Genomic DNA, 25,781 nt, shown 5'->3' with positions numbered 1-25,781 from the left:
GAAAAACAGAAAGGGTGTCTGTTTCTTTGGAAGAAAATCTTGTGAACTGCAGGGTTTCAGGTTAAGGACAAACTTCGTAATCCTTCCCCCAGACTTCCCTCTCTCTCTCTCTCTCTCTCTCTCTCTCTCTCTCTCTCTCTCTCTCTCTCATACACAGAAAAATGCAACCTTTGGCAACTTAGAAAGTTTCAGAAAATGCCGTAATTGAAGTCGATTCGGATACAATATACCCTATTGGTCGATAGAGAGAGAGAGAGAGAGAGAGAGAGAGAGAGAGAGAGAGAGAGAGAGAATAGCGGAGCAAATTCTATTGCTTATGAAAATGTATCACATTCCTCGTTTGTTTTATCATTTAATGACTACGTAATTTAAAGACATTATACTTATGATTCTGGGAAAACAATTATTTTAAGAAATATACATATATACATACATACAGTACATACATACATACTTTCATACACGCATACACATATATACAGTATATATATATATATATATATATATATATATATATATATATATATATATATATATATATATATATATATATATATATATATATTTCTATATATATTATATATATAAATAGTCACTACAGTTATTAGGTGTATATATATATATATATATATATATATATATATATATATATATATATATATATATATATAACCACTACAGTTAAAAGTATAAGAGACATAAGCAGATTATATGGCCATGAGTAAGGAAAACAATCACCTGACCTATCTTTCACCGTTAAGGCATTCTCAAGCAAACTACATACACAAAAAAACTATAAACAAGATTAAGTTGAAAAATAAATTTAAAAGGAACACAAAATCATTTCACGCATACCTGAGTCACCTCTTAAAGTTGATCTTCAGTGTGGAACAGCTGTTTAGGATTACCTACCCCACGTACTGGATGAACCAAGGATTGGCTAAGGGGATTACCAAAAAATCGCTGGAATCTTTAGTTTCCCTTAAATCTCCTTCAAACATCTTGCAGCCCGTAAAAACATCTTGAGCAGAATGAGGTTAAGGATTTCTACACAATGACTTAATATTATATTGATCTGTCTAAGAATGATTGGGCGAAAGAGGCAAATTCATCATTTGAAATTTCTTCTACACCAAGAACTTTATCTATACCTTCTTTCTCTTTTCCTCTAAAAAAAAAAAAAAAAAGACTTTTTAACAGCTGTATGATATTGATATATTTTCATAACATATATATATATATATATATATAAATGTATGATATTGTAAATATATATATATATATATATATATATATATATATATATATATATATATATATATATATATATATATATATATATATATATATAATCATATATTAAAATTAATCACCAGTGAAATCTCAGTGAAATCTCCACATCTTCTTGGAATGCCTTGACTGATATGACATGTCATAAATTAAATAAAGCAGTCATGGATAAAGTTATCTAGGTCTTAATAATGAAATATATATATATATATATATATATATATATATATATATATATATATATATAAGTTGAATAAGAACGTCCCCGATGAAGTAATTTCACTTAACTCCACCTTAAAATAGAAATTATTAAAAAATTGTGGAAACTTTGTTAAACTTTTTTTCCAGTAATTCTCCATCGTTATCATGTTCATAAGGTTTGGTTAAAACCAAAAATAAAATCATTATGATTTATAGTCCCGTAGGGTCCGTCCCTTATACAACTTCAGCATCTCTTATAAAACTGCTATCAGCCCTTTTTGGCAATTATCACAGGCACTCATTTGATTCACTCATTTCAACTGTCAGCCCTTTTTGTGTACTATCACAGACACTCATTTGATTAATTCATTTAAACTATCTGAAATATTAAACGGCATTACGATCAATCCCAACTCCTGATCAGTCAGTAAGCGTTAAAGCATGTTCTTTATTTACAAAAGTGGCCATCGAATCGGTATTTTAAGTTATCTCAAAACTGAATTAACCGGACAGGATTCACCACTACCAAATCAGTCAGTGGATATATCAATAAATAAAAAATTTGGTATGGCAACCGATAAGCTTCTATCAACTATTCTTTCAAATTTATATAGGGAGTTTAAAACAAAAGCATTATATTCAAAACATCCTAGAATCTGCCTTAATACAGTTAGCAAATGAAAAGTAATATTAACTGAAGCCCAAGTCTGTATATCGTTGGCCCATCGTTCGAATAACATTGAAAAGAAAATCTAGGGATTATCTGGAATATTTTTTGACGACCTTGGCCAGCTGTTCCCTATTAAAAGATCAACTTCTAATGCAGTGACCTTTGTATGGATAAAATGGTTTGGTATGCTTTTCCCTTGCCATATACATACATACATACACACACATACACATACATGCATACATATATGAAGATATATTTATATATATATATATATATATAAATATATACATATATATATATATATATATATATATATATATATATATATATATAAATTTATCTTCATTTGGTTCAAGTCCTCGTAGTGACAAGCGTTTCCAAAAAGTGAAGAAATCGAAAAGTTAAAGAGGACATCACGTCAAATAAATACTACATACCCTACGTACCTGGTAAGAAGGGACCATGAGATTCTGCACACACACATATATAATATATATACATACATATATATATATATATATATATATATATATATATATATATATATATATATATATATATATATATATATATATATATATATATATATATACACGTGCGTGTATGATGTATAAAAGAGCATTCGACGCGCCCGACTCTCTTCATACACGCGGGAACACAAAAGAAGTCATCAGCCGGGAATTTCCATCCCTTCAATCTACCCACCCGCCTACTCGTCCAACAGATTTACTCGCCTCCGCGATAAACCAGTCTATAACTCACTTCGAATTTCGTCTGTCGCAAGACACAGTTTCATTACACGGTTTCTTCCCGACCGGGAATTTCATTACTTCCCACACGAATTCGTGCCTCGAGGTGGAGGCCCGTCTTAGTGGCAGGAATGTAGCGAAAGTGTTTTCAGAAGTCCCATAAGTGAGATTTCGCGAAATATCAAATTGGTCTCTTACACGTCACAAATCAAAGTTATTTTTAGTTTTCTTTAATAGAAAACTACTGCGCCGGCTTTGTCTGTCCGTCCGCACTTTTTCTGACCGCCCTGAGATCTTAAAAACTACTGAGGCTAGAGGGCTGCAAATTGGTATGTTGATCATCGCCCCCCCCCATCATCAAACATAGCAAACTGCAGCCCTCTAGCCTCAGTAGTTTGTATTTTATTTAGGGTTAAAGTTAGCCATAATCGTGCTTCTGGTAACGATATAGGATATGTCAACACTGGGCCGTGGTTAAAGTTTCACGGGCCGCGGCTCATACAGCATTATACTGAAATCACCGAAAGATAGATCTATTTTCGGTGGCCTTGATTACATGCTGTTGCTGGTGTACAGAAAACTCGATTGCGCCAAAGAAACTTCGGCGCATTTTTTACTTGTTTATTTTATGGATTTCGTACTTGACAAAACAGGCTTTATATTTTAAGTTTTAGGAATAAACCCGACAAGGCAGATGTCCTCAACGAAAGCCAATATGCAATGTCCACAAAAATATTTGGACTCCACTTCTCAGACTTTGTCGATAGTGTTCGAAAAAATATACTTTCACATTAGTAACCAATTCCCAAATACTCAATTTTTTTTTTCCATTATAATTCCAAGCGCTTTGACATAAAACTGTTGTCAAATCCTGACAAAATTTCCTTATCATTGTTTAGAAATGAATACCGTTTCCCGTATGAAGTTCTTTCCGAACAGAAGCGCCCCTATCTGCACGAAAATCGCAATTCCAAAACTTTACAAGTTTTGAATAAAAACATACTATTATCTTCACCCGATCAGGGAACTTTATGATCCGGTTTCTCTTCTCTCTCTCTCTCTCTCTCTCTCTCTCTCTCTCTCTCTCTCTCTCTCTTAATATTTAGTACCAGAACTATAAAAGTGTTTCCAGTTTGTGCAATATACATTGTCCTCAAGGGGACAAGGAACCACAAATCTAAATAACCAGACTATGGCCTGCCTCTCTCTCTCTCTCTCTCTCTCTCTCTCTCCGCTTCGTCTTTTACAAAACTAAATTTGCATTGCACGCAATATCATGGTTAAAGTTTAGCACGATAAGGTAAAGCGTAAAAGAACAGAACAACGCTACGTTTGGGAAAGTGTTATTTTTTTCGCATTGTAATTCATTACATGATTACAATGCGAGTGCGGGTAATACTTCTGTACACGCGATGTACACCTGTTTATCTATTTACAGGTGTATTTTTTATGTGGTTTATATTCATTATTACGAGTGTCCATGTGTACAAGGATACAATTGTTCTCAAGAGTATTCGTAAATAAATGTAAACATACGTTTTATTTACAAACACACGCACACACCCACACGCAACATACGTACGTACACACGCACAACATACATGCGTACATACACATACATACATATATAAATAAATATATATATATATATATATATATATATATATAAATATATAAATATATATATATATATATATATATATATATATATATATATATATATATATATATATATATAATATAACAAAAACACTTACACACAGCATACAGAAGTGAAAGCCTGAAACAAACAAACAACACTAAGAGATATGAAAACAATCTCCCCCCACAAAAAAAGAGTAAAAAAAAAAAATTCAAAACACCACATTACAGATAATAAAAAAAAAAAGAGAACAGAATTAAAAACAAATAAACGAAAAGAACGTCTAATTTCACTTAACAAACGACATCAGCCGGTGTTATATACCACTTGGGGTTCAATACCTGGGAATAAAAAAAAGAAGAAAAAAAGTAAGAGTTCCCAACGCGCTCGAATGATTCTGGAAACTGTCAGAAGGTTTCGGTTCCTTTCCAAAATGTCTCGTCCGTCCTCTCGCAACACCGGGGAGAGAGAGAGAGAGAGAGAGAGAGAGAGAGAGAGAGAGAGAGGAACTGAATTCTCTAAATTGATTTGCATTCCAGGAGTTGTAACCTGCACTTCAGTGACTGATAATTCGCGATCATTCAAGATGAATATATGAATATATCTGTATTATCTAGGTTCGCCTTTTAAAGAGCAAAAAAACACTGCAAAGGTTAAGGAAAGGTTAAAGAAAGCTATCGGGGAGAAATATATTCAAATTTATGCTATACCGAGCAATGTTATAAAAACAGTATGCTGATACTGTAGCTTGCAACAGCGCCGTAGAGTTTGTTCATATTTAACGATTTAAATAATACAGTTGCCTCTACCAATACTGTGGAGTCTGATCATCATTTAACGATTTGAAATCACGGACTGTCGATTTAAAATTGACGGTACATGGGAGGACAGTAAAGTAGTTAACTGATGCTTTAATCAATAGGAGTAACCACCGCCATTCAAACAGAAGTTCTTTGAAGGTATCATTACATAATCTCATGACACCTATTTGCGTCTTTAAACGCCACATTTATTAAGACAAAGAAGAAGACACGTCATTTCACCTGTCCTCAAGGAAAGGGAAGAATGGAGGCCTCAGGGAACAAGGGAGGTGGGAAGAAAAAAAGTGCGGGATATTCTGGTTCCTGACCTGAATTTCGTCAGTCATTTATAGCCTGTCTCTTTTTGAGTATTCTGCCAGCCGAGTTTAAATGCTCATTCCAGTCACAAGCCTGGATAAGAAAGCATCGTTGAGTGTATAGTTAGCCCCTGTCTGGCCAAAATAAACAAATCCAGTGAAGCGTTGCTAAAACTTCCAACAGATCTGATGGAAACCTGGTGCAAGCGATAATTTGTCAAGATACGAATACTGCATTCTTTTAAATCAAATATCTCTTTCCCGCCACCTAACCAGTATTCCGTAAGTCTTCCTCTTCTGTAACGGCTTTTTCAGGGCCTACCGTCCTCCATTTTCCCTACATGTCTAAACCACCTAGGAATACTAAACCAACTTTTCACCCATATCACCCTTTTAAAAACTTTATTGGATCCAAATTTCTTACCACTGCAATCCCTCGTGACTCACAAATCGTACGCAAATGATTTCATCCAAACGGCTTCAACATATTCCCCCTTTCATTTGCAATCAGCATCCACAACTTGCTTCCATAAGGAGGAGATGGTTCAACAATTAATTCGTATTTTCAAACTTTGGCATCCACGGACTATTCTTTGCATATTTAAATCTTCTGCATATCAGGTGCCTTCCTTGCTCCATGCATCTGTGACTTGACTCTTTTCTCGTCCTACCATCATCTGTCATATTTATTCCACCAACCGTCTCAAACAACCATTGCTCCATTTCCCTGGTCTTCGTTTGCTCTCATAACCCGACTCCCGTTTATATTAATATTCAGCTTTCTCTTCTTACAAACACAAACTCTTTGCCGTCCCCAACCACTCTAGAGCATCTCCAACATCATCAGCTGTTTCAAACTCCTTTTTATAAAACCTTATCTCATCCCCTTCTCTTGCTTCTCGCACCACTGCACCCATTCAAGGCACTAAATGCCCATGCAGACATAATGCACCCTCGTCTCAGGGGCGACTTTTACAGCAAACCAGTCAAAATCTCGTCTGCATGTTCTAAAACACGATTTGCTTTTATCGTAAAAACTCGAACACTCTCTTAACAAACAACTTTTTTTTTTTTTTTTTACGCGACACGCCACCAATAACTGACAGACCGCATTTCTCAGCATCTTATCTTAAGTTTTCCTAGTTTTTCCCCCCTTTAATCTCAAAACTTCTCACTCAGCTCCTTCGTATAAGGCAGGTGATTGATATGCACCCACTCACTTCCTTGCTCAGACCCACAATGCTCTTCTCCAGTCAAGCTTTACATTTCCAGTTATATTTTCTTGATGAAAACACCACCTTACACCTCACCATATATACTAAATGCAGCCCATGCAAGTCTCATTATTCCTTTTATCCATTACTCTGGAACCTTTCCCTAAGCCAGGAATACATTACACAACCCGGTCAGCCTCTTAATTAACTCTCCGGTTACATACAGCCGCCTCTCACCTGCAATTCCAACAGCTCTTATTTCCTCTTCATCCTCTAGCTTTTTAATTCACCTCCCATTATAACATCAACAGCTACATCCACGAACAGACTCCGAACTTGACCAATCGACTCCTTATCCTTAGACAGAAGACCGAGTTCCCTCCAGAGCGAACATCCCCAATGGCGACTTTTACTCTAAGATTCTATTGGCCATTAATCTTTCCCCCCGTGCTACTGTTTCCCTCCGGGGAAATGCTTCTTTTTTCTCCCCAGAAGTTATTGCTTCAATTCCACCCTTAAATTTCATCAGCTTCCTCTTTTTCCCTCTCTCTCAGTTTCTCCTCGATTTCCCTGTTCTGACGGTTACATACAACTCTTAAAGATCAACTATCTATGCGACAGCAGTCTTCGTGTTCAGAGTGTCTTTCTTTACCTAAGTGAATTCAAGAGTTTCACCTAAAGTATCTTTTTGAATTAATGAGTTTTTGTCTAAAGTATCTTTTATAACGAATCTATCTTTTACATTATTATTATTATTATTATACAAAAACATCACTCTGTAATACAAGACATCACAGCGGCATGCACACCCGACCACTAATTGCCTGATGGCTTACGCCACATTTACCAAAGCATAAAAACCAGTCTCTGTCATAAAACATATGAAATTTCAATTAATAAATAAAAAAAACTTGGATGTCACATGAAAGCAATTCAGGCATCAGGGAATATGTAAAACATAAGAAGCTGTTGCACACTTAAAAAAAAACAAGCAATATTTTCATGTTGATGTGTGTAAGGGCTTACAAATGAATAATTACTGTTAGATCCGAACTGTTGAGATTAAAGTTACGGCGAAGCTCAATATGCTTCTTCCTATTCTGTAATAATAATAATAATAATAATAATAATAATAATAATAATAATAATAATAATAATAATAATAATAATAATGATCTATTCTACCAAGAATTTGAGTGTATGTATATATATATATATATATATATATATATATATATATATATATATATATATATATATATATATATATACAAAATGAAGGAAAGAGAAACAATGGAGTGCTGAAAGGCCTTTCGACTGTCGTCCTTTACTTAGCATACTGCTAAGTAAAGGACTCCAATGTTTCTCTTTCCATCGTGAATTTTGTCTTTATTTATAGATTCATCACGTTCCATATTTTCGTGATTCAGTCATACACACATATATATATGTATATATACACATACATATACATATATATATTATATACAGTATATACATAGGTATTCATACATATACATTCAGGGCTCGGAACAGATAAAAAGTATTCATACCTTCTAGGATTCTTCCAATAACGGCAAATCCTTTAAGGGAATCACCACACATCCCAGAAAGACCGAATCCTCCACGGAGGCGAGACCGCCCTAAGTGAAAACTCCTCCGGCCCATTAAGGATTCGGATTTCTTCGAGCCGCCCTTGGCAACAGGACCCACCGTAATTTTGGGGAGTTTTAACCAGGCAAACCGAACCTGAGCTTGGGTGGGTTAGCCTGGGGTTGGGTGGGTTAGCCTGGGGCTGGGCTTCCCTACGCATAAGACGAATTTGTAAGCATATAATATATATATATATATATATATATATATATATATATATATATATATATATATATATAAATATATATTATTATAGAAATAGTGAACACACAATCACGCGTGGAACAGATGTAAATTTCTGACCCCCATCAGGATCGAACCCAGGTCTTGCAATTGAAAGACAAGACCGGTTGGTTGGCAGCGGTCTCGTCTTTCAATTGAAAGACCTGGGTGCGATCCTGATGTGAGTCAGAAATTTATAAACATATATGTGTATGTATATTTGTATATTTGTGTATATATATTTGTATATTTGTGTGTATATATATTTATATATATAATTTCTCCCCCACATTTGTTGCTCAATTCACTGCTGGAGAAGAGAACTCCGAAATGACTACAAACTTCCATCGCTGTGCAATTCATAAATCATAGACTCGAGTCACAAAAGATTTGTTGAAAGAAGTTCGACGAAAAAAAAAATTTATATAACAAATGTTAAATGATATTAGCTTTAACCACCGAGACTTATCCACACGTTTTACAGTAAACTTGCAGTACATAATCCACCTCTCTCTCTCTCTCTCTCTCTCTCTCTCTCTCTCTCTCTCTCTCTCTTTAACCTGACGACCACTAAAGAAGCAGGCATTATTTTTCTGCCGTTAAATGAGGTTGGGGGGAAGGGGGTAACGTGAAGGGAAAAATATAAAAAGTTATTAATATTGGGGAAGAAGAGAGAGAGAGAGAGAGAGAGAGAGAGAGAGAGAGAGAGAGAGAGAGAGAGAGAGAGTACGAACTAACGTCACACTTTTTAAATCATACAAAAAATGAGAGAAAAAAGCAGAATTGTTCTTTGAGGTCGAGAGAGAGAGAGAGAGAGAGAAGGAACTAACGTCACACTTTTCAAATCATACAAAAAATGACAGAAAAAATCAGAATTGTTCTTGAGTCAGGTGTGTGTGAGAGAGAGAGAGAGAGAGAGAGAGAGAGAGAGAGAGAGAGAGAGAGAGAGAGAGAGAGAGAGAGAGAGAATTAAAAGTATGAATAAACGTCACACTTCTCACATCTTACAAAAAAAGGAAAAGAAAAAATTCAATCAGAATTGTTCTTTGGGGCCACGACGGATGCCTGAGAGAGAGAGAGAGAGAGATGGGGGTGGGGGGGCGGGAAGCGAATAACAATGTCATTTATGACGTTTATTGGCCTACACTCCTAACTGTTCCCGTTTCCTGTTAATGGCGATTTCAAATGACACAAGAATAAAAACTTGTTTATGCCCACAAGGATCTCGAAAGATAAAACATGCTTTGCTTAACTGCATGACTTTAATAAATAAATAAATAAATAAATAAATAAATAAATAAATAAATAAATATATATATATATATACATATACATATGTGTATATATGTAACTATACATATATTTATATATATATATATATATATATATATATTTATTATATAAATATTTAATGAAAAGTACTCATACAGTCAAAATCATAAATAAATGAACATTTTATTTATAATTACATGATTTTATTACTGGTTGAAAGTACTTTTCTCCCCTGATCATTTATAAGTTTATTACATGACACCAATTTTATATCTGCATGTTACTCAATCACATTAATATGCATATTAAGTCTGAAATTTATTTTTAAATCTATATGTCATTCACTGAAATTCCATTAATATACATGTTAAATATGAAATTCAAATTGACCAAATAAGTTTGGTAACAAATGAAAAAATATGAACAATGATTGACCCTTAAGTAAAAAAAAAAAAAAAAACACTAAAACTGCAGACTCATGAAAATGATATTGAAAGATTCTGATATTGAAAAAAAAAAAAAACATTTTTCGAGCTCAAGAAACTTATCATCATTTCATGACAAATGTATATGGAGTCCATTAATGCCTTCAAAATGATTTTACATATACCTTTCAACTGCTAAAATTAATATCGGAGAGAGAGAGAGAGAGAGAGAGAGAGAATAAGACGCCTACACAGCTCATGGGAATCTGAGAAACAGTAGCGACAATTCCCCCAATATTAGCGATTTTCAGGTTAACTCAAGAGAAATCGAATGGCAACACTGACTTGCCGGGCAATCATACGTAGGTAGGCTATATAGACTTTCCCCACTTACCAACATGCAAGCTCATATTTCACACCTGGTGGTCACTCACTGGTCGTGCTCAACTGAAATCGGTTCAGTTTTCCTCTCTCTCTCTCTCTCTCTCTCTCTCTCTCTCTCTCTCTCCTCTCTCCATATGAATATGCGGGCACTCGCCTGTTGAGACCTTATTCATTATAAGAATGTGGAGAACATGATTGACATCTTAAATTTGTATAAAAGGTAAATCTAATAATTCTAAATTTTCCGTAAAGTTATATGAAAGCTACAATCATAACAAGAAAAATTACAATATAAAAAACAATGCGAGCCTTGAAACTATTATAATAATTTATAAAAAAAAAAGTGGTTTACAGTCAGCATTTTTTATAATTAGGGGCAGACAACCTCACATAATGTAGAACTAACTTTTACGACTCGTCAGCTCAACGTAAGAAAATTCAAGTTTCACCTGAAATATAAGTCAAGAAAACGATAACGAAAATATTCTTATTCCCTCTAAGAATCAATACAAAAGACTCAAAAGATTACTGCAAGGAGAACCAATCAAAATTCTTGTTTCAAGGGAACACTGTGAAAAAAAACACTCATGATCTTTAAAAAAAATTAAAATAAAAAATCAATCCTAGTGCAGAGTTAGATCACCGAAACAAAAAAGAATATTTTCGGATTTACGACGTTTAGGATATTTAAATTTTTAGAATTTATTTTGGTAGCCTAAACCCTTACTCCATTGTTTTCGGATAATAATCTACTCAATTACCAGCTAACTCTTTTAAAATAGAGGCTGGACGGCAAATAACAAGAGGGGGAATTTTCTTTTTATCCATACGCACGTGAGTTAGTTACAAAGATAAACGCAGAGAAAACTATACATTACGTATTCTAGTCGTCTCACCTAAACGGTGGTGGCTCTGGTAAAAAAAAAAAGACAAGTTAACGGTTTATTGACAGTCATGCTCTACTGTAACTTCTGAACTATATACATATGTATATATATACATATATAAAAAGTATAAAATAAACATCCATACACCTTTTCTCTGACATCGATCAGCTATCGGTGTAGCATCAACAACCTCACAAGTTAACGGTCGACTAACAACAAACCAATAACTTAAACTGCTGAAGTGAATATATATATATATATATATATATATATATATATATATATATAATTATAAGTAAGAAATAAACATCTGAAAAATCCTTTCTAAGATATCGATCAACCATCAGTCACATCACCTTCTCAACCTCACAAGTTAACGGTTATTGACACAAGCCGTGCTTAAACTGCTAAAAAGTGAACATAGATATATATATATATATATATATATATATATATATATATATATATATATATATATATATATATATATATATATATATATATATATATATAAAAAGAAATAAACATCCACAAATCCTTTCTCGGCTATCAGTCAACTATCGGTCTAGCATCACCGTCTCAACCTCATAAATCCAAAACCATGCTCTGGGGGTCTTGTGCTAAGTTTAGCACTGTATGACCCCCTTCCATTTCCCCCCCCTCACTCTTCCCCCACCCCACTCCTCCCGCTACCCCCAGCGGAGACCGGCGTAGGGCGTTACAATTTCCGCCTTTACGGCCCTAAAGTCAAGTCGCCGTCTGACAACCTACTTAAAAACCGCCACAGTTCTGCTCGGGGAGACCAACTGCTCCATAATGGTGGGGATTTTGTTGATATAAGAGTGTTGGGGATATTAGTGAAGGGATTATAGATCGGGGTAATTGGGATTGATTAAGTTTCCCTTCCTCACTCCCTCCCTCCTACACCGAGATGAGGTGAGGAAGAAGAAGAGGAAAAAAGCTTGGCGCTACACAATAGGACGCAATGCTTCCGAGCTCCTTCGACGACGTTATTTTTTTTTTTCGGCGAAACCACCTCTCATGAATCTATCGGCGAAAAGACCTTCCCCCGAATCTTTCGGCGAAAGAACTCTTCGTGAATCTGTTCATCAATATGTGATCAATAACTGGACATCGGATTCATGGGTTCATGTCATTCGGAGAGTTTTGAATCCAATATTCATGTTCAACTTCGAAAACTGTGCGTGACAAGTAATAAAAGACATCTGAACAAGGGGGAATGTTTGTATTTCAAGGCAAATGATATTATCAATGGTAATATAATTGAATGATATTTTCTAATGCTGGACAACTACATCCGCGTTGACTGAAGTGGAGGTTTAAATGCCACTTGAGAGAGAGAGAGAGAGAGAGAGAGAGAGAGAGAGAGAGAGAGAGAGAGAGAGAGGCGATGCGATCATTTGAACATACGTAACACAACAAGAAATTATGAACATATTGTTAAAACTGAAAGCTGTTTGCCTTTAACTGAAAAATAATTGAAGAAAAACTAAATGACATAAATGAGAGAGAGAGAGAGAGAGAGAGAGAGAGAGAGAGAGAGAGAAATTATCTATCAGTTAATATCTACCACGATCGGAAAGTATGAACAAATTTAAAATAGCTGTTTGCCTCCAACTGAAAAATAATGGGAGAAATGATAAACTGAACATAAATATGAGAGAGAGAGAGAGAGAGAGAGAGAGAGAGAGAGAGAGAGAGAGAGAGAGAGAGAGAGAGAGAGAATTTACCAATATATTAACATCTAATACAATCGGAAAGTATCAACACACTTTTAAAATAGCTATTTGGCTCCAATTGAAAAATAACGTAAAATAATATAATCAAATAAAACAACAAATAAGAGAGAGAGAGAGAGAGAGAGAGAGAGAGAGAGAGAGAGAGAGAGAGACGAGGCAAATGGTAGGGTGGAGAGATGTGGGATGGGGCTCTTTTATGGAGGCGGGAGGGACTGTGACGTGGGGAGGGGGAGGGGGGGAAGAGGAGTGGAGTGGGAGGGAATTCTTTTGTGGTCTACGCCTTTCTAGTCGGGAACACATAACTCATTCTTCAGCCCAAGTGCCACGCGGTGGTGGGAGGTTTCGGCGAATTTCGACCTTAAGGACGCGGCTGGCAAGACCTCCGGAATAGCACGGTGTTGCTCTCTTTCAAACCCCACCCGCTTCAGAGAGAGAGAGAGAGAGAGAGAGAGAGAGAGAGAGAGAGAGTCTCGTGTCATTCTTGCGCCAAAAGAACGCCGCAGATGTGATCGTTCAGTCCTTGCCTCTGTAATTACTCTTGAGACTATGACTCCACTGAGACAATGAACCGTATAAACTTTATACTGAATGATCAGTGTTCTTACATAAAGAGTTTTTAAACCATGGGAGATAATTGGAAAAGGCTCCCACCAGTAAGTAGGAGGCATAACTTTTTTTATGTTCGTGGTAAAGTCAGAAAGAGAAACCATTTTAATGACCTGAAGCTGAAGAAGGGTGCTTACCAACAAATTACATGAGCTATGCTGTTTATCTCTTTACCAAGCACGAAAATACAGTCAAAAATATTAAAATTGTTTTTTGTTCCTGCTAATTTTTCAAAAGAACGGCCAACAGAATATTCTCAGTTGCAGTCATGTTCACCATAGGTGATAATTTTTTTTTTTTTTTATAAACATTACTATAGGTCTACTTTGGCAGCAAAGATTTCCTTGAGTATACACTTCAATGTAATATTGCAAATTTCACATGGACTAGTTATAAACCGGGTCTTGCTGATTAAACTTGATTTTTTGTTCCTGCTAAATTTTCAAAAGAACGGCCAACAGAATATTCTCAGTTTCAGTCATGTTCACCATAGGTGATAATTTTTTTTTATGAACATTACTATAAGTCTAGTTCGGCAGCAAGATGTCTTTGGGTACACACTTCAAAGTAATATTGCAAATTAAGATGGACTAGTCATATGCTGGATCTTGCTATTTTTCTTGACCAGCCTGCTAACAGGCTCTTGCAGTTTTTTTACTTGAACAGTCATAAAGAATCGGTTGAAAAGAAACATTAAGAAAGACCAAGAAATGAGACAACACAACAACACACCATCAAATCCTCACAGAGAACTGCACCGGTATGTTATCAATAAAGGTAACTATAGTCCATCCCTTTCCGAGATAAAATAAAGACAAAAAGAAACCATAAACACAACGAAGCAAGGAAGCAATAAATAAAATATCACACATCTTTTATCATCGCCTCGATAGGCGGACATAGCACTGTCATGTCCCCCCGACCAACACCACCTCGGAACCTGGCCGGCCATCCCGAAGGCGAATATTTCGGGATGCGCCTAAAGACCATGATTACTTGCAAATGCGACCCTTCCATTAAGGGATCTTCAACTCCAGCTGCTGGGAAGCATTGTCTTGCCGCCGCCGCCGCCGCTGCGTCTCTCTCTCTCTCTCTCTCTCTCTCTCTCTCTCTCTCAGGTCTCTTATTTTCATGGTTCTGTCATCCTCTCTCTCTCTCTCTCTCTCTCTCTCTCTCTCTCTCTGCAGGTCTCTTATTTTCATGGTTCTGTCATCCTCTCTCTCTCTCGGAAATCTTTCATTTCCATTGTTCAAATCTCTCTCTCTCTCTCTCTCTCTCTCTCTCTCTCTCTCAGAGGTCTAGCATTTTCATGGTTCATCCCCTCCTCTCTCTCTCTCTCTCTCTCTCTCTCTCTCATTTCCATAATTACAACTATTGAACTATTACAATCTCTCTCAATCTCTCTCTCTCTCTCTCAGGTCTATCATTTCCATGGTTACAGCTCTCTCTCTCTCTCTCTCTCATTTCCATTATTAACACTATCTCTTTCTCTGTCTCTCCCTCTCTCTCTTTCTCTGAATTCTTTCATTTCCACAGCTCCATCCTCGTCCCATCTGTTTCTTTCCCTGGAAGATCTTTCATTTCCACGGCATTATCCCTCTCTCTCTCTCTCTCTCTCTCTCTCTCTCTCTCTCTCTCTCTCTCTCTCTCTCTCTCCATTTCCTCAGCTTTTTCATCCAGAGTTCCATCTTTCTAATCCTCGGTTTTCATCTAGATCCTTACCCCCTTTTTTTTATTCTTTTTTTTTCTGGTGACTATAAATCGCCGCAGTAAACATCCTATCGATTATAATACTTCGCAGGCCAACACTCTCATTATCTTCTCTAAACTCGTCCGCGAGGGAGGGGAAAAAAACCACCGGTAGAGCGATTTTGACCCTTAAGGAACATGGTATTGTATTGCACTCGACACTGAGAGAGAGAGAGAGAGAGAGAGAGAGAGAGAGAGAGAGAGAGAGAGAGAGAGAGAGAGATTCCGAGAACAGCAGCACAACACGCTGGGCGCGCAAGGGAAATTCGCCTTTAAATGCTGACACACAACACTGTCATCGTGGTTCCTCCCTACCCCCCCAATCATCCCAATTCCCACCCACCCCCTTCCCTCCGTGGCCTCCTCCCTCCCTCCCTCCTCTCAGAAAACGAAAAAGAAAAAAAAAAATTACAAGACACACCATTATTGCACGTAACACTTTAATCGCCCGGAAAACCAGCTTCAGTCTCTAAAGGAGCATGGCATTGTCTTCCCCCGCGCTGAAGAATTGCACCAAGTTCATTCTACCGACTCAGACCCCCTCTCCTCTCCCCTCTCTCTCTCTCTCTCTCTCTCTCTCTCTCTCTCTCTCTCTCTCACCCGCCAGCCAAAATAAAAAAAGACAAAATAAAAAAAAAGTTGTAGCACTATCATCCTCCCACAATTAGCAAGCCATCTGCATCCTTATTTCCCGTTGCATTATGGGTCTCCGATAAGTCCCTCAGGGCCAGGGTACTTTGGACCTTCTTCCATCGGGGTGCACTTTGCACTTTCATGGCCAAAAAGCCCCCGCCGCTTGCGCCCTTATGGCAGAAGTCATTAACGAGTTCAACCGCTGCGGGACAGAAGGGCATAAGAGCAACGCCACACCGTCTCTACCAGGAGCAGAACGTCAGAAGCAGCTTCATATTATTTCCAATATGTCTTCACGCCGCGTAGAAATTTATCTTATAAATACTTTAGGGGGGGGGAATAGAACCACAAAAACAATGGAGGTTTGAGCTGCCTCATATTATCGTCATTTCAAGAGTAAAATAAATCTTTCGACATTTGGAACAAAAAATGGCTATCAGTCTTGCACGCGAGTTGAAAGATGGGGATAAATACCTTCCCTATTTTCCTTAACTTTTACTTTACTTTCTTGACAGAAATCAACTTTCTCAAATCAGAGGAGAGAGCATTTGTCATGGAAGGAGGAATTAATTAATCATCGCTGTACAGAAGATACGTGTTTGTTTACCAAAGGCAAATTCTCACATTTCAGATTGCTGAAAAACGTGAACAGAAGCTTGTTGGAGAGAGAGAGAGAGAGAGAGAGAGAGGATCACGCTTCTTCTTCTTCTTTTAACGAAATAAAACCCATTTTTTTTATTGCACGACTTTTGAAGGTCTTGATAGTCTCGATCGGCTGGTATAGAGACAATGTTATAGTATCATACGACAATCATGATAATACACAAGACAAAACAATAATACAGGTAGTTATAAGACAAATATTGCTGACAATAATAATAAAGTACATATTTTTTTTCAAGCCAAAGACAACATGCAGATACAGTTGGTTCAATAATTTACGGAAAGAAGGATCCTCAGTCTCTCTCTCTCTCTCTCTCTCTCTCTCTCTCTCTCTCTCTCTCTCTCAATTGTACTCTGTCGACTGCATTCGTCAAGAGCTTTATAAGGGGGCGCAGTTTTAGGACCTGGTGGCCACCTGCATTCAAAATGCCTCATTTCCGGTCGCGTTATTTAAGTGTCCCATTTGAGGTATATATATATATATATATATATATATATATATATATATATATATATATATATATATATATATATATATATGTATATAATGTCATCATAATCATCATCATGAATCTTAATAATTCTGCCATCAACGACAGAATCATAAGTGATCATTATCAGTATTTTTTCTTAAATGTATCCGTATTTTCGTTTTTTGCCTGCTCTCTCTCTCTCTCTCTCTCTCTCTCTGTCACGATCCAATGACCATAAATATTTAATCAACTACTCCTTTTACTCTCAACAATTTATTCCATTTGCATATGCTCTCTCTCTCTCTCTCTCTCTCTCTCTCTCTCTCCTTACTAACGTTGGAATATACATTTTCCCCTCGCTATTTCTCTAATAACTTTGATTTTGAACAAAAAGTAATGACGGGAAAATCAATAATATTCATTTACTAAAAATAACAAAAAAATCACCAATTAACTATTTCCAATTACTAGTTTAGATAATGAACTTTCGAAAAAAAAATTTAGTTTTTTTTTCATTTCGATTTTCATTATGTTTTGCATTTATTTATAGTTTTTTTTTATCTTGTCGATTTTATTTTACTTAATTTTTTTATTTTACTTCACTTAAATGTAAACTTTTTTATAAATTTAATTATCAACATTTTCCAAGGCACAACAAAAACGGTAGAAGCTGAAATCGCCTAGCACAAAACACTGCGAAATATAAAATAGCAAACATACTTCCACAAAAAGTGAAATACCAAATAAATAAATTATAATACGATGCAAAACAACGAACAATTTCATCCCGGAATTGTGAGGAACAGAAGCGAGACCAGATTTACTGAAAGCGCCACAGGAAATTGCAGAAAAATAAAGTAAGCTACAAACAAGATAACGTTGAATTGGACCCAACAAAAGAGATCACATCTGTCACCATGAGAGAGAGAGAGAGAGAGAGAGAGAGAGAGAGAGAGAGAGAGAGAGAGAGAGAGACTTAAGAGCAACTAAACCGATAAGAGTGATTTACGATTGTGAGTGAGAAATGAAGAGAGAGAGAGAGAGAGAGAGAGAGAGAGAGAGAGAGAGAGAGAGAGAGAGAGAGAGAGAGAGAGGGTTACGACCTTCATCCACAACAACTCAAGTATTCCAATCATGGTCTCTTTCCTCCCTGCAAATTATTGGAATCCGGCCACGTATTTCTTCTGACAATCTAGCCTCTTCATAAAACGGAAGATAAATTATATATATATATATATATATATATATATATATATATATATATATATATATATATATATATATATATATATATATATATATATATATATATACACACAACACATACACATATATATTTGGGCATATTTTCTCTCTTATGCAATTTCTATTGAAGTCCTCGGCATTATTTACAGAGATTATATATCATCTTTTTATTTAGACTGAAACGGCTTATACTTGTTTTTCTCTGCGGGTAAGCTTCTTAGAAATAAATCTCTTTTATTCCTGAGAAGCTTACCTGAAGAGGAAAAGAAGTACAGAGTGATTCAAAGTCTAAATGAAATGTTAGTCTCTCTTAATGCCACTGATTAAAAAAAAAAAAAAAAAAAAAAAAATATATATATATATATATATATATATATATATATATATATATATATATATATATATATATATATATATATCTGTTCTTCTGTATTGATTCTAACTTCAATCATTAAATTCAACATTGAAAAAAAAAAAACCACGACCAACTGCCTTTCGATATATCTTGACCACGAAAGAATAAACAAAACTCGCCTTTTCTCTTAAACGAAAAACGACTTTTTCGTTGTTGTCTGTCCTCCATTTCTCAAGTCATCGTATATTCTCAAGTTAGTTCTTATAGTAACTGTTCAACTCCTCTCCTACTTATTTCTACCAGGAATAATATTACCGAGAAGGTAATCAAAGTAGCGAACGATTACACTACGGAAGTCCAACAAACAAATAAATTCTAGCAAGAAAATAAAGTTCCCTTTTGTTCAAAACATCACATCAACTTCTCAGCAATTTGAACTATCGTTAGTGCGCCAACAGCAAATGGATTCTAGTAACAAAGTCAAACCCCTTTCAGTTGAAAACATTGCTAAAACTATCGACGTCTTGAACTATCGCTAGCTTGCAAAATAAATTTATACTTGCATCAAAAGCAAACTGATTCAGGATTCGCGGAGACTGGGTGATCCGTTTCGGAAAGATTAACGAAGTATATAAAATATAAACGTTCAAATATGGTTCGGAGAGGCGGGGACTTCTGCGCATGCCCGAACCTTCCCGGAAATACTGAGCCATCATTTCACGTATGATATATATATATATATATATATATATATATATATATATATATATATATATATATATATATATATATATATATATATATATATATATATATATATATATATATATATATATATATATATATATATATATTTAATGCCTTATATAATAAGCTTTTTATTCACTTGACTTTCCTCCCAAAAATGTCATAAATGACATTATCTAGTTCATGTTTTTCTTTCTCTTTTCTCGACTCAAAAAAAAAAAAGCACATTCTCTCTCTCTCTCTCTTATTGACGTCCATCTCCCCCAATCATCATCTACTTCTCCGTTCAATTATTTCCAAAATTGCTTCCTCCCTCTCTTTCTCTCTCTCTCTCTCGCTCTATTATGGCCTCCCCCTCTCCCCCATTATCAACTCCTTCCTTCAATTATTCCCTTAATTGCTTCCTATTTTTGACTCTCTCTCTCTCTCTCTCTCAAACAGTGAAGTTCCTCTTTATCATTTTGCTTTATCCTAAATAATAAAAACAAGATGGTAACGGCAATAATAATAATAATAATAATAATAATAATAATAATAATAATAATAATAATTTCATTATCATTTTCATCCCTTACACGCGACTCGTAAAGGCTTTACTTATTTGTCGCAAATACAAATTGAAACACGTAAAACGCGCAACAAAGTCGGCTATCAAATAAAAAAAATATGGAGGGATCTCTCTCTCTCTCTCTCTCTCTCTCTCTCTCTCTCTCTCTCTCTCTCCACGTAATGTAACGCAAGGCTCTCTTCATACTTCTTCACATTTTGAGGGAAAGCTAAAATTAACACGCTGGAGCACAAAAAATGATAGCATTTAATAGCAACGTTTTCCTTCGGTTGTCGGAAACATTTTTGCTCATTAACCACAAGTGACCACATCGCAGTGCTTAAGGCAGACGTTTCTAAAAGAAATAAATAGCTCAAACATTCATTTAAAGTGTACCTCCCTTCTCCTAGAACTTGAAGAAATACTGTTGAGATTACGAGAAAGACACATTTTTGTACTGTAATTGTAATAACTGACCATAAAAAAGAAAAAGAAAACATATTAAATTTCAAATCAAATGTCACAGTGAATTTATATATATATATATATATATATATATATATATATATATATATATATATATATATATATATATATATATATATATATATATTAGCTTGATGATGAATAATATTGCCAAGGCCAGGAAGAACATTATTACAAAAGCTTTCGAGGTATAAAACCTCATCATCAGGCTGAAAAACCGACAAGGATGAGAATCAATGAAATTACGCACTTTGATAAACAGAGCCTACAATGTTTGTTGTGATTTTAATTTTTTTTTTTATCAAGATATGGTCTTCCTCCTGAATTATTTTTCTGAAAACTCATATCCCATTTTTGTATTTTACAGAGTTCTGAGAAATTTTTTAAATGAAAAGTTTCGCCCCAGACCGGTGTACAGTACTGCTAGTAAGGATGTAAAGTACATTAACTTACCTTGGTCATAGTAGCTATATGGTCCGAGAAAAGTTACAAGAAATACTTAAGCATTGTTTCCCTCAAATTAGTTTCCGGTTTGTTTTCAATAATCCTTTTACTGCAAGATCACTTTTGAGGGAGAAGCCTACTCTGCCTGTGGACCTAAATTCCCGTGTCGTTTACTTGTTCACTTGTTTGCAGTGTGGTCTGCGATACGTGGGATCCAGTTCCCGCTGGCTCAGACACACAATTTTGGAACACAGAGGTCTTTCTATTAGAACTAGGTTTCCTCTTTCCAAACCACCCTTTTCTGCCATTGGGGAACACAGTTTAGCACAGGACCATCCTATCACTGACCTGGATTTTCAGGTACTGTCTTTTTGTTCAAACAGACTGGACCTTTTGATTTCAGAGTCGCTGTTTATTAAAAAGATGAAACCGGAATTGAACAACAACTCGTCTGGTATTCAACTAGCTGTCGCGTAATTTCATAGTAGGTATACAATTGGGTCGTTAAATATTTTACTTTGTGATTGGTAGTTTGTTTACATTTCACCTTCTTATATTTTTATGTTTGTGTTCGTTTTTAAATTTTTTTTTTTTTTTTTTTTTTTGCGTCTCACCCTTTTAGTTTGTAATTACTGTTCGTTTTATATATTTGGTTAGTACTTTTGCTGAAGATTTATTATGACAATTCATTTTATTGTAATTTCATTGATTCTCATCCTTGTCGGTTTTTCAGCCTGATGATGAGGTTTTATGCCTCGAAAGCTTGTGTAATAAAGAATGTTCTTCCTGGTCTTGGCAATATTATTCATCATCAAGCTAAGATTTCCAAGTAGCTGCTTAATTACTGAGTCTATATATATATATATATATATATATATATATATATATATATATATATATATATATATATATATATATATATATATATATATATATATATATATATATATATATATGTGTGTGTGTGTGTGTGTGTGTGTGTGTGTGTGTGTGTGTGTAAGATTATGAGAAAGACATTTTTATACTATAACTGTAATCTTGACCATAATAACGACAGAAAAAAAACATTTTATCAAATAACCATGACAAAAAAAAAAAATAGTTCTATACAAATTACCTTTATAATCCCAAAAACGAAGCGTATAAAAGAGTTTTATAACAAATCGTAATTCAATTTTCATCACAGTAAGCATGACATTATGAAATCAAATGAGAAAGCCTCTCTCTCTCTCTCTCTCTCTCTCTCTCGGTGCCATTGATGAATATCGATGTTGAAGGAATATTTTATGGAAAAAATATCAACAAAATTATTACGAAAATAAAACGGCATTAAAATAATACTCTCAACCTACTTCTTTTAACATCAAAATGAATTCCCAACATCACAAAAAAGCTAAAAAAAAAAAAAAAGAAATACAATTGACAACCATTGCGGCGCTCAAAAATATTCATTTATCTTTTAATTATTTCGCAACGACCAACATGTCCGAAGCAAAGTGTCTCAATTTGAAATCAAATGTCAGATTAAATTTATATATATATATATATATATATATATATATATATATATATATATATATATATATATATATATATATGTATATACAAAATGCATTCCTGCGCCTTTGTGTTAATAATTTGCGGTTACTTCACAGACAGTTTTCTATAACTCTATGGGCAACTTATAGATTAATTTATAGGTAATCTAAAGTCATCATAGTTATTAATTATTGTCAAGCAATGGTTCATTCATTAATTAATCGTTGCAATACAAAGACAATAATTATGCAATTGAATATAGAAGAATTCCTACGCAAACGATTATAATGTAATGATTATTTAACAGCAGTTAACTTGAATTAATGGACAACGTATGGTTATATTGAAATCTCCTGCGGTTAATGCATAGATAATATATTCTTGATAATCATAGCGACATCTTGATAATTATAGCAATATCTCAAAAGGTTTATCTAACAGATAAAGCAATACAATCAACATGAAAAAAAAATTATTACTGATAACATCAATTGCTTGGTTGGATATGAATAGAAAACGCTGTACAAAAAAAGAAATAAAAAGTTATAATTCCCATCATGTGTGTAATAATCCTTTTATGTTATTGTTAACAAAAAATTTTTTTTCATTACGTTATCTTAATCATAATTATTCTTAACATATTATAAAGGTATTGCTAATTAAGTACAGATAATTAACACTACATCCACAATTATCAATTATTATTATATATATATATATATATATATATATATATATATATATATATATATATATATATATATATATATTACTATTATTATTATTATTATTACTTCTTGATAACCACCATACATACACGGTGTAGCCAGTTCTACCAATAAATTCCTTCCTTTCCTTTCCTAAGAACCTTCCTTTCCCTTCCCGTCCCTACGGATCGTAAAATATTATATAACCTATATAAAAACACTGTCGCTCTCCCTACGAGTTTACGAGCAGGTTCTGCAAGGCTAGTTCCTGCGTCCAGTCCTGGAGGAAACGTCTTGAGAGTGCTCTCTCTCTCTCTCTCTCTCTCCACTGAGTAGATGGTTGTGTGTGCAAGCACTGGTAATCACTGGCCGGGAAGCACTTCACGTCTCCACTTCCTCTCTCTCTCTCTCTCTCTCTCTCTCTCTCTCTCTCATATATTACATATATATATATATATATATATATATATATATATATATATATATATATATATATATATATATATATATATATATATATGTATACACACATATATATAATGTGCGCGTTCTATTGTATCACATGTAACTTTCAGAGAGAGAGAGAGAGAGAGAGAGAGAGAGAGAGAGAGAGAGAGAGAAACTCGAAATGGATACGAAGTGACCATTTACGACCCCGTTATAGACGTTTCGTACCATCAGCTCGCTGCTGTTCCTGCGGTATCGGACGGAATATGGAGGAACGGGGGAACGTGGAACGGCCGTGGGGCGGGGGGAGGGGGGAGAGCGAAAGACCCATTTCACGTGAGATGCTCCCCTCACCTTCCTCCCCCTTCACTCCCCCCCCAAAACCCCGTGGAAATAATACTCCATAGAAGCCGTTCGTCACATCAAGATCTCTTTTACGCTTTGTCTGTTGTTCCCATACCTAGGGTAACTGCTTGAGAGAGAGAGAGAGAGAGAGAGAGAGAGAGAGAGAGAGAGAGAGAGAGAGAGAGAGAGAGAGAACTTTCTCTTGATCATTTACAAAAAACGTAAAATATTTATCAACAGACACAATGAAATCCTGAGAAATGTAATTCAACACATAGGCAAAACCTCTCTCTCTCTCTCTCTCTCTCGCACACGGATTTCAAAAGATTACAAGTTGTGACACCATTTTAATAAGAACACAATGGCCTTCGGATGTAAATAGTTTCTGACAAATAATCCGATTCGTTCACTGTTTTAAAAGGTCATTCGTCTGAGCAAACACGTTAATCACCCACCACAGTCAACTAACTACCACGTGCTTTATTCACTCTGAGGTCAACGGAAGGATGCCTAAGATTATTTGGTTCCTTGCCCGAGAGTCGAACCCGGGGTCACTCTCCCGTGAGGCGAGTGTCTCAACCATATGTTCAACAGATCGGCAATGAAGTTATCTTAACCTTTCATAGTTATTTTTGCATTTCCTTTTTTCATTTACTTTATTATTATCATTATTATTTACGCGAGTTGGCTGAACAATTAGCAAAAAAACAATAAACACATAAATAAATAAATAAATAAATATAATAGTAGAGTAAATATATCACGCACGCACCGTTCAATAACAGCAAACACAAAAGAAAACATTTGTTAGAGTTTCACTACATACGGCTTCATCAGGTCGGCGAGAGAGAGAGAGAGAGAGAGAGAGAGAGAGAGAGAGAGAGAGAGAGAGAGAGAGAGAGAGAGAGAGAGAGACAGAGAGAAATCCGGTCACAGCCGGCTCCGTTCGTTTTTCACTTTTTATACATATAAAAAAAAGACAAGAACGAAAAATAAAGAATTCTTCTGATTTTTCATGTTCTTTTGATGTTTTTCAGAGGGTCAAAACAAAAAACGAAAAAAAAAGAAGTCCAACATCGACTAGGCCTCAAAAGTAAAAAAAAAAAAGTAGAAAAAATAAAAATAAATAAAAATGTAAAAGTCCGCTTCTCTACTAAAGATCACCGATGGAATGATAAAAAAAAAACGAAATGAATAATATAAAAAAATTCACGCAAAATAAAAAAAAATTGCATCAAAAGAAAGAGAGCTATGGAACACGGGAACGTGAACGAATCATTCTGGAACGCAGGGAATGATGAGCGAG

Source organism: Macrobrachium rosenbergii, chromosome 31, assembly GCF_040412425.1.
Source record: "Macrobrachium rosenbergii isolate ZJJX-2024 chromosome 31, ASM4041242v1, whole genome shotgun sequence".
NCBI lineage: Eukaryota > Metazoa > Arthropoda > Malacostraca > Decapoda > Palaemonidae > Macrobrachium > Macrobrachium rosenbergii.
This window is presented reverse-complemented; position numbering follows the sequence as displayed.